The following is an 11,260-nucleotide window of genomic DNA, read 5'->3' on the forward strand; positions in this document are numbered from 1 at the left end:
GTGTGTGTGTGTGTGTGTGTGTGTCACTCCTGCCAATCCATCCAGAGTGCATGTTAGGGAGATCAGCTTTTGCTCCAGCAAAATGTGTGGGCTGAAAATAGGCCTGATCGAATAGTGTTTCATATTACATTGCACAGGAGACCCATGCAGCTAAAGCTCTTACCGATGTCCTCTTCACTTTTCTAGACAGAGGTTTCCACTTCTCCTGAACAGCACACAGCATACCCTTATAGGACACCAGTCAAGGTCACATTATCAACACAGGCAGGAGCCAAAGACAGTGAAATGAGCAAATATCAAATGTTCAGTTTACTTATAGATTATTATTAAGCATTAACAATATTTTTCTCCTGGCTTCAACTGTAGTCCATTTTTTATTATTATTTTTTTAACAGAATCATAACATATTTGTATGTTTTTTGCTGATGAGATTTAATGCTTAAATAATGTAGCCTTTAACTTTTGGACTATTACTGTTCATATGAAAGTTATGAGTTTATTATCACTTAGCTCAACATTGTGAGTCATAAACATCTCGGTCCCTTGAGCAACACAGTGTCTGTTTTTTGTGACAATTGTTTTCCACTGGTATCAAAATGTTTTGAATATGACTTTGCCTCTTACGCTTGTGCTTTGAAAGCTGCTAAAAATAATCAAAGAAGCCACAACTTCTGTAAACATAGTAATGGGTGTTTTGTGGGTTGGCTCACCTGGGAGCGGACTAGACAGACACTCAAAAAATATTGCTAAAGTTAAGTCACAATTCTCTGGGATATGTGCCAAGGCTGGCAGCCCAATTCTGTATATCTCTGCTGTGGCAGGTCCACAGTTTTTTTTCCCTCCGAGCAGCTAATGTTCCCGGCACCAAAACCATTACGGCCCCCCCCACAGACCCACATATCTGAGTCTCTCACACATAATGCATCGCCTACAGCAAGAGTGTTTCTGAAAGGCAAGGTGAATACTCAATAACATCTGAAAATAACCACCTACAGCGATGATTCTTGAAATGAGAGAAAAAGTCCCTAGAATAAAGCTACAATTGTTTTTTTCTGTTGAACTTTCCAATATACTGAACAAAATTATAAACGCAACACTTTTTGTTTTTGCCCTCAATTTTCATGAACTGAACTCAAAGATCTAAGACTTTTCTATGTACACAAAAGGCTTATTTCTCTCAGATATTGTTCACAAATCTGTCTAAATCTGTGTTAGTGAGCACTTCTCCTTTGCCGAGATAATCCATCCACCTCACAGGTATGGCATATCAAGCTGCTGATTAAACAGTATGATTATTATAATATATATATATATATATACACGTACCAAAACTCAATCGTTTTGGTACGTGTGGACGTGGCCCTAGTCTCATATTTAATGGAGAGATATAAACTCACCTATTGGATTATTAGGAACACCATACTAATACTGTGTTTGCCCCCCTTTCGCCTTCAGAACTGCTTTAATTCTACGTGGCATTGATTCAACAAGGTGCTGAAGCATTCTTTGGAAATGTTGGTCCATATTGATAGGATAGCATTTACAGTTGATGGAGATTTGTGGGATGCACATCCAGGGCACGAAGCTCCCGTTCCACCACATCCCAAAGATGGTCTATTGGGTTGAGATCTGGTGACTGTGGGGGCCATTTTAGTACAGTGAACTCATTGTCATGTTCAAGAAACCAATTTGAAATGATTCAAGCTTTGTGACATGGTGTATGATTCCTGCTGGAAGTAGCCATCAGAGGACGGGTACATAGTGGCCATAAAGGGATGGACATGGTCAGAAACAATGCTCAGGTAGGCCGTGGCATTTAAACGATGCCCAATTGGCACTAAGGGGCCTAAAGTGTGCCAAGAAAACATCCCCCACACCATTACACCACCACCACCAGCCTGCACAGTGGTAACAAGGCATGATGGATCCATGGTCTCATTTTGTTTACGCCAAATTCTGACTTTACCATCTGAATGTCTCAACAGAAATCGAGACTCATCAGACCAGGCAACATTTTTCCAGTCTTCAACTGTCCAATTTTGGTGAGCTCTTGCAAATTGTAGCCTCTTTTTCCTATTTGTAGTGGAGATGAGTGGTACCCGGTGGGGTCTTCTGCTACTGTAGCCCATCCGCCTTAAGGTTGTGCGTGTTGTGGCTTCACAAATGCTTTGCTGCATACCTCGGCTGTAACAAGTGGTTATGTCAGTCAAAGTTGCTCTTCTACCAGCATGAATCAGAGTGTGAGTGTGGCAACGATCTTCTCATCTAACTCCCTGTCTGAAAGTGAAAACGCACAATTCCCAAAATGTCAAATGTTTGCTTTTACGATTACAACTACGCTGTAATCAAATAACATGCAATCATGGCATTATATTAACATGTATATGTATATAATGTATATAACATACAGTATATAACATTTTTAATACAAATCTGAAAGCTATGAAACTAGCAAGTTAAGGGTGATTTGCAAGTTGACATGCATCACAAAGTATGATGATGGAATTCAAGAGAGCATAAGAAAAACAGTGAGGAGTAAATCTCCACTGCTAGACGTAGACAGACTGAAGCAACCAGACAAGCATTTACTCCCAGTGGTCAGGAGGCTCATTATCTCCTGTGAAGCACACATAGTTAGAGCAGAAGTGAACTCTCATCCCGCTATAATGAGCCTGGCATTCCACTGGAGACTTTGGCATGATGCTGGCCACCGTGTTGCTCCGCAGCTGACTGAGGGAAATGAAAGGAGCCAATGATGGGGTCCTGTATGGGCTGTTAGGTATCTATTGCCAGGCGTCACTGCTTCCACTGCTCTTTGTGGGGCGGGATGACCTGACTTTCAACAGACACACACATTTCTTTTAGGGTTTTTCCTATGAGAAAGATTTATTTTTTTAATTTTGCAAGAAGATTAGGCGACTAATAGAATTATGTCTGTTATATGCCTCCTTGTTGATGTTGTTCTTTTTGTTTTAATCCATCTTACTCTCCAAGTATTTGCACTTCCTTAGCTGCCCTGTGTGTATAGTAGCAGGCCTTAAAAATGATCTTTAGACCAGAAGATGTCAGATTCCCCACAACCATAACATCAGCATTAATTTAATTTTTGTGTATTATAATAGTATTATTATTTTCATTTCTCTTTTATTTTGGATGGAGGAATGTATCATAATGTGTAGTTTAATTGTTTTAGTTACAGTATGTTCAGTATTTTCTTTTTGGCCTCTTTTTTTTTTAGACTTTAGGTGCAACAGTTTACTACATCTTTGATCCTGATGTGTCATATATCATACGTTGCATGTATTGTTTGTCTGAGATGTTGTTTTATAAGTTAAACATTTACTTTTTGCACTTAAATATAACAGTTAATTCAAGTAGTGCTAACCTTTTGTGGTTCTAGCTTCTGTTTTCCCAGATTTTAATTATACACAATGTATTTATTTAATTTCTGCATGAATGCCACTTAAAGACATTCAAAATAAGTAAGCTGTATAGTGTATATATAAAGACATTAGATTTAAATGTTTGTATAGTCTAATTTGTTAAGGGTTAAAAGGAGAAATTCAACATGAGGATTGATGTGATCAATGAGTATTTTCTCTACAGCTCTCCTTCAATATGCCCCACTGTTATTTTTAGTGTGATTCAGACTTGTCCTGCTGGCATCAGAGATGTCTTTTCTAAGTAGAGACTTGACCACAATAGCAGAAATACACTGACCTACAGACAAGACATTAGATAAATGAAGAAAGGAAAGGAGAAGAGACATGTTTCTAAAATAGCAATTTTTTGAAAAATAACTCTCCTCACATTCTTAGGAAAGAGTTTGAAGTCTTTCCGGTAACTATTTCCAGCTATAGAGGCGTCAGATCTTATGAAGTCTTTCTCTATCATTGTTGTCAGAATAATAAGCAGACATACCTGCAGGTATGCCAGTGACCAAACTCAGCAAAGTTCAACTGTTTCTGTTTCAAATATTTTTTTTCTTGTTAGAGCAGCCTTTCTACATGTATGAGGCTGAGAATGACCAAAATGTTTGGGTTTGTGAACTCTTAAAAGAGCTGCGGAGAAAAATATACCAATTACAGCATCTGAAACATCATGAGAGGTTGAACACTAATCTGCTCATGACAACATGCGTTAAAATCTTCAAAACTAAATTCTGTGCTACTCCTGAAATATGAGTACATTTTCAAAAGTTCCTCCTAAGAATGTTCATCATCTAAAGATAAAAGTTCACGTTATCTTAAACCCTAAAGCTGGGAGCTTAACTAATCAGATTTCCTTCAGCTTCTTCCTGCTTTGAGAACACTTCTCTAAAAGATTTCACACACTCAATTTTAAAAGGTAGACCACAGAAAGCTATCAGTGATAAATCTAAAAAATGCTCCGGACCATTGTGAGCTGCCGGTCCATCTATTGAATGGTTTGGTCTACTCAAAAACCAATATATGCATTTATTAGCCAGTTTTAACTAAATTTTCAGAAGACACATTAAAAACAAAAAAAGAAATTAGTTTTTTTTTGCTTTGACAGCAGTAACTTCAGTGAAGATGACCCAAGCTCAGAATTATGCTGCTCTGCAAAATTCACATTTATTAACTTGAACAACATTTACATCTATTAAAAATCCATCTCAGGGAAAAAAGCCAGTTTCCAATAGAGTAGTGACCTTGAAGCTCATACTACTGTCTCACTGTTTCAAGCATCTTTTTCATCATGTAGGAAATCTCAAAGTAATATCCTGCAGCTGTAGTGTCAGGCCATGAAATACTTTGCACAGTACAGTGGGCTATCAGGTCTGTCTCACTCATGGTCATTGTGACTATATTATGTTACCATGACAACACTCTTCACTCCTCAGTCTTTTGATTGTGTGGAAAATGAACAAGAAGACAAAAGGAAAAATGTCAGACGCTCAGAAACAGCGATAGAACATTAACGAACAGTCACCACTGACTGGCCTACTTTGCTTAAAGGCTCAGCTTGATGTTTTTGAAATGGTGAAAATCTCACCAATTTTAGTCTCAGTGTTCTCAGCTATCTATAGTAATGGAAAAGTGTGTCGCTCCATCTTACAGGCCACTTCACTGTCATCCTACATTAATAAAACCAGTAGCATGGTGTGAAACTGGTCTGGTTTTTGGAGGTACTACCAACCCCTGATCTCATACAGTGACAAACTGTCAGTTGCACTATGGTGCAGCTCTCACAGTTTATACAGAATACTGTAGTTGGCTGTCATTTTTTTCACCATATTAACCCTAGTATCAGCTGTAACTAGGACAAAAGTAAAATTAAAACAAGCACACTGGCAATTCACCAAGGCTTACTTTGAGTCCAAAAGGAAGGGTGTATAGGCTATTTGACCAAGCATTACTTGATAAACAATCCTCAGGACCTGTTTGGACACAGAGAAAAAGTTGAGAATGAAAGCCTGGGTTTGTTTTCATCAAGCGTCTCAGAATCCCTCCACCGATTACATTGCAAGTTAAACTAGGATCAAGAAACTAAACTAAATTCAGAGACACAATATGCATGCATGTTTCTCAAGAGTTGTCAAAAGCATTAAAGGGACAGTACTCAAAATACTTTTTTCACAGCCACATGCACTAACACGCACGCATGGCAGGACCAGCTATCAAAACAAAGAAAGACAGATTACAACACACACTGAGTGTAACTTGCTCAAGTTGCCATTCCTCCACTATATCTTTACATAGCAAACATTTGTTGACTGCTAATGTTAATGTTCTAAATGTTGAGTACAGCCCCTTTAACTATGTGGTTGCATCATGGGAATAAATACTAACACTATTCCCCACAATAAACCGAAGAAGCCTTTCAGATGAACTGCTAAATACAGTCAGGTCCATAAATATTGGGACATTAACACAATTCTAATCTTTTTGGCTCTGTACACCACCACAATGGATTTGAAAAGAAACAATATATGCTTTAACTGCAGACTTTTTAGCTTTAATTTGAGGGTATTTACATCCAAATCAGGTTAACGGTGTAGGAATTTGTATACGTGCCTCCCATTTTTTAAGGGACCAAATTTAATGGGACTGATTAACAATCATAAATCAAACTTTTACTTTTTAATACTTGGTTGCAAATCATTGCATAACATTCTACTTCTTTCCCTTAAAAAAACTCTTTGGTTGCTTTCGCAGTATGCTTCTAGGCATTGTCCATCTGCGCCGTCCAATGAGTTCTGAAGCATTTGGCTGAATATGAGCTGATATTGCCCGAAACACATAAGAATTCATCCTGCTGCTTTTGTCAGCAGTCACATCATCAATAAATACCGGAGAACCAGTTCCATTGGCAGCCATACATGCCCACGCCATGACACTACCACCACCATGCTTCACTGATGGGGTGGTATGCTTTGAATCATGAGCAGTTCCTTTCCTTCTCCATAATCTTCTCTTCGCATCACTCTGGTACAAGTGGATCTTTGTCTCATCTGTCCATAGGATGTTGTTCCAGAACTGTGAAGTCTTTTTTTTAGATGTTTGTCAAACTCTAATCTGGCCTTCCTGTTTCTGTGGCTCACCAATGGTGGTGAACACTCTGTATTCACTCTAATGAAGTCTTCTCTTAATTGTTGACTCTGACACACATACACCTACCTCTTGGAGAGTGTTCTTGATCTGACCAACGGTTGTGAAGGGTGTTTTCTTCACCAGGGAAACAAATCTTTGGTCATCCACCACAGTTGTTTTCTGTGGTCTTCAACTGTTGTAATTCCTACACCGTTCACCTGATTTGGATGCAAATATCCTCAAATTATACCTGAATGTCTGCAGTTAAAGCACATCTTGTTTGTTTCATTTCAAATCCACTGCAGTGGTGTATAGAGCTAAAAAGATTACAATTGTGTCGATGTACCAATATTTATGGACCTGACTGTATGTAAAATATTTGTCCAGCGATTTTTCTTTAGATAAATTCAGTAAAGAGCTCCACACTACACATTTGGGGGGGATTCGCTTATTCACTTCTTTCTGAGAGTTAGATGAGAAGATTGATGTATTATTACATTAGCTTAGCCTAGTATAAAGAGTGGAAACAGTTAGCCTGCCTTTGCCCCATAAAAATACAGCTCACTAATTAACATGTTATATCTTGTTTTTTTTATCCATACAACAAGTGCTTTGGTGGTTTTACGGGAGGCTTGGCCAGGCACAGTCTGGAGTCTCAGTTAGTTGCAGCCTCATTTTGATGACCTCATTTTGATGTTATCCACCCTACTGGCTTAAATCAGTCATGTGCAAGAAGACTGTAGCTTTTTCTCTGGCTTGACAGCAAAGTATTATTCCTCTCTATTCAAAATAGTCTCCCACTAAGACATGTTGTACCATAGCAGTACATGCAGTATCAAGAGGAAAAAGAACCCACAAAGTTGAACATGTCAATTCAGAAGGTTATGTTTTTGTCTCACCTTGAAGCGGAGAGCTTCAAGCCACGGCGTCATAAGTCACTCCTTCAGCTGTGAGCTGACGCCGTAACACTGTGACAAACGACTCTCGGCATGGGACTTCTGTTTATACTGATGTCACAGCGTCTGCTGAAAACGTAGCTGCAAACAGTTTAATGTTGTGACTTAAATCCTGCAAAACATTAAATACCACAGTTTGATTTCCCTGGAAAATTATTGAAAAGTTCAATTATTCCCAAAAACTGGAATAATAGAGCATGATGCAGAAATGAACTCTAGCCTTTGTACGTGTCTGTATTTGTAAATATTAATACACTGTATTTTTGTTGGACTTTGATGATTTTTCTTTAAGTTTTCTTCAATTAAGGGATTCATGTGGTTATCTAACATGTACTTAATACATACTATTAAGTACATCTATAATATAATAATGTATCATTTTATGTATACTTTGATCTTTGTTGGAAACCTCATGGTGCTATACTCAATAATCAAATAACTACTACTACTTTCTTGTACAGCAGAGTTGGGTATTAACAATGAAGGAAGCAAATGTGGATTTTGTCCAGTGATAATCTTATTCTGGAAAGCACCCTTTTGAAATCTGATTCCCCTTGTTGTTAAAATGACATGTCGAAGCAGTTGCTTCAAAAGAACAGATAACTATAGAGCCCTAATGAGCAGGATTGGACTAGACCGGATGGAACAGATGTAACAGGAGCAGTTCAAGTATAGATCAAAACCATTGTCCCAGAAAAGTTTAAGTATATATAAATATGCAGGTTTTTTCCACTTTTAACAACCAGCATCAAAGCCACTTTCATATATTGTCACACTGCTGATAACACTGGGTGTACATTTGTTTTTACTCCTAATTTTTTATTTATTTTTCTTTTGACTGGGCCAGATTATTGACTCTATAACTAAAAGTATAATCATTGAGCTACTTAAAGAATATAACAGAGAAAAAAATGTCTTATCTTTAGCAATCTTAAATGGTGTATATATCTAGCCTCTTAGAAAATTGTACATGTAATTAAATGTATAAAATGTACAGTACAATGATAATTTAAATACTTTTGGTCAAAACAACCGTCCCATTCCCGCAAGTCACGGAACCGTAAGCCCACCCACAAACTTTTTCTTAACCTAACAGTGTCAAAATGGACGCCAATAGTCCCGACCAAGCGCGTGTTACATGATGCTAATGGACAACGACAAAGGCACCTGACCAAGTGTCCGTAATTTTCCGACATGGGAGAGAGAATGTGTTGACATATTTATGTTTTTGTAGAAGAAAGGTTATCCAAGACACTGATGTATCCATACAGATGTTTTTTTTTTGGGGGGGTCAGATCCCCCCCCCCAACACAGTGGTACGGACTCAGGCCTGAGCCGATCCAGGTGACAGTTTCATTGCTCAAATGTAACAGAAGGATTACTATAAACTCCCGTCTGTGTGAGCTGTTAATCAGGCTATCTCCCTGTCTGAGCAGAAGTACAACACTCTCGCCTGCCCACCTGCTCCCCCCCAAAGCATGGCATAGATCGCCACTTAAAATTTGACAAAGATGTACCTGCAAGAGTCATGCCGTTGTCATGTGGCGACCCTATCGCGCATACGGCTGAACTTTATGCCTGTATATTTGATTAGTTTCTTAAGACTCCTGTAGAAATAGGTCCCTAAAAACATGACCGCAACAGCTACAGCCCTTTCAGTGCTATTTCAGTGCTGGGTATTTTTTATTGGTGCACCATGCCAAGTAAATCTTTTCAAGTGGAGTTGAAAATAAGATGAAAGATTATAGGGAGTATTTTTCAAGTCTGTTTTTTGTTGTTTTTGTGTAAGGTGTATAACAAAATCAGCATCCACATGATGAAGCTGCAAAGAACAAAGGTTTTGTTAACTTCACTGTATGATTCATTATAATATTAAAACAGTGAAACATCAACAAGGTTTCAGAGGGTGTCAGTGACACTGAGCAGCGCCACAGCGAGCATACCAGCATGGTGGTGGAGGGTATAAACATTAACAAAGCATTAGTGTGTTTGTTTCACTTGGCAGTTATTCACCATTTCCTTTACAATCAAACATTGAAATGGAATGACATTGTCTGGCGTTTCTCTGGTCCTAATAAAGCTTGAGTGTTTTCACTTTAAAGGAACTCTGAAGTTTCATTGTTGGGTGCTGTGCAAACTATTTATAAATATCTTTTAAGAAGCACAAAGACAAGACAAGCAAAAACTCCCCTGATGATTGTAAATAAAAGTAGCCTTCCATGGCTAAGACAATTCAACATCAAAGAAAAAAAGAGTGAGATTTCTCAAGTGGCAGATGGAGAGCCTCCCTCAACTAATCATAATTTTAGATAAAAAGGTTTCTCTAAAAATAAATATCCAACTAGATTTTTTTTGCAGATCCCTGCTTGTCAAGGCCCCTTCATCATCTGTCAATGTTTGTAAATGACCAATAAATAATAGCAAAAGGTGCATGGCTGACACGTCTGTTGATAAATAAACACTGGAAAAAAGACTTCTGCATGTGATTACTGTAAATTTTAGAAAACAATTGTAAGGTTAATCAAACTCTAACCCAGATCATAATGGTTACATAGAAACATACTAATAGCAGTTATAATATTCAGGTATTTTACTTCCTAAAACAACAAGATTCAAAGCCTGGGAGCAGTTGTACCAGTTGGTGTAGTATGTACAGTATGAAAGTTTGGCTACCCCCGGTAAATATTTGTATTAATGTGCATAAAGAAGCCAAGAAAAGATGGAAAAATCTCCAAAAGGCATCAAATGACAGATTCGACATTTGTATAATATGTCACAAAAAGTTAGATTTTATTTCCATCACTTACACATTCAAAATAACAGAAAACAAAAAAATGGCGTCTTCAAAAGTTTGGGCACCCTGCAGAGTTCATAGCATGCACCGCCCCCTTTGGAAAGCTGAGACCTGACAGTGTCATGGATTGTTCTCAATCATTGTCTGGAAAGACCAGGTGATGTCCATCTTAAGGTTTTAAATGCCCAGACTCAGCTGACAATCAGCACCATGGCTTCTTCTAAGCAGTTATCTAGAAAACTGAAACTGAAAATAGTTGACGCTCATAAAGCAGGAGAAGGCTATAAGAAGATAGCAAAGGGTTTTCAGATGCCAATTTCCGAATCCTCTGTTGGGAATGTAATAAAGAAAAGGCAGTCATCAGGAAGCGTGGAAGTTAAAGCAAGATCTGGAAGACCAAGAAAAATATCTCTAAACTCTTCTACGTCCTCACCACAAAAATCAGCATTTGAAGTTTGCATATTAACATATAGACAAGCCTGATGCATTGTGGAAACAAGTTCTGTGGACCGCTGAGGTTAAAATCAAACTTTTTGGCCGGAATGACCAAAGGTACGTTTGGAGAAGAAAGGGCACAGGATTTAATGAAAAGAACCTCTGTCCAACTGTTAAGCATAGGGGTGGATCAATCATGCTTTGGGGTTGTATTGCAGCCAGCGGCACAGGGAACATTTCACGAGTAGAAGGAAAAATGGATTCAATAAAATGTCAGCAAATTTTGGATGCTAACTTGATGCCATCTGTGAAAAAGCTGAAGTTAAAGAGAGGATGGCTTCTACAAATAGATAATGATCCTAAACACACCTCAAAACCCACGGTGGATTACATCAACAGGCGTAAACTGAAGGTTTTGCCATGGCCTTTACAGTCTCCTGATCTCATCATAATTGAAAATCTATGGATAGACCTTAAAAGAGCAGTGTATGACAGACAGCCCAGAAATCTCAAAGAACTGG

The sequence above is a fragment of the Etheostoma spectabile genome, chromosome 15, assembly GCF_008692095.1.
Source record: "Etheostoma spectabile isolate EspeVRDwgs_2016 chromosome 15, UIUC_Espe_1.0, whole genome shotgun sequence".
Taxonomy (NCBI): Eukaryota; Metazoa; Chordata; class Actinopteri; order Perciformes; family Percidae; genus Etheostoma; species Etheostoma spectabile.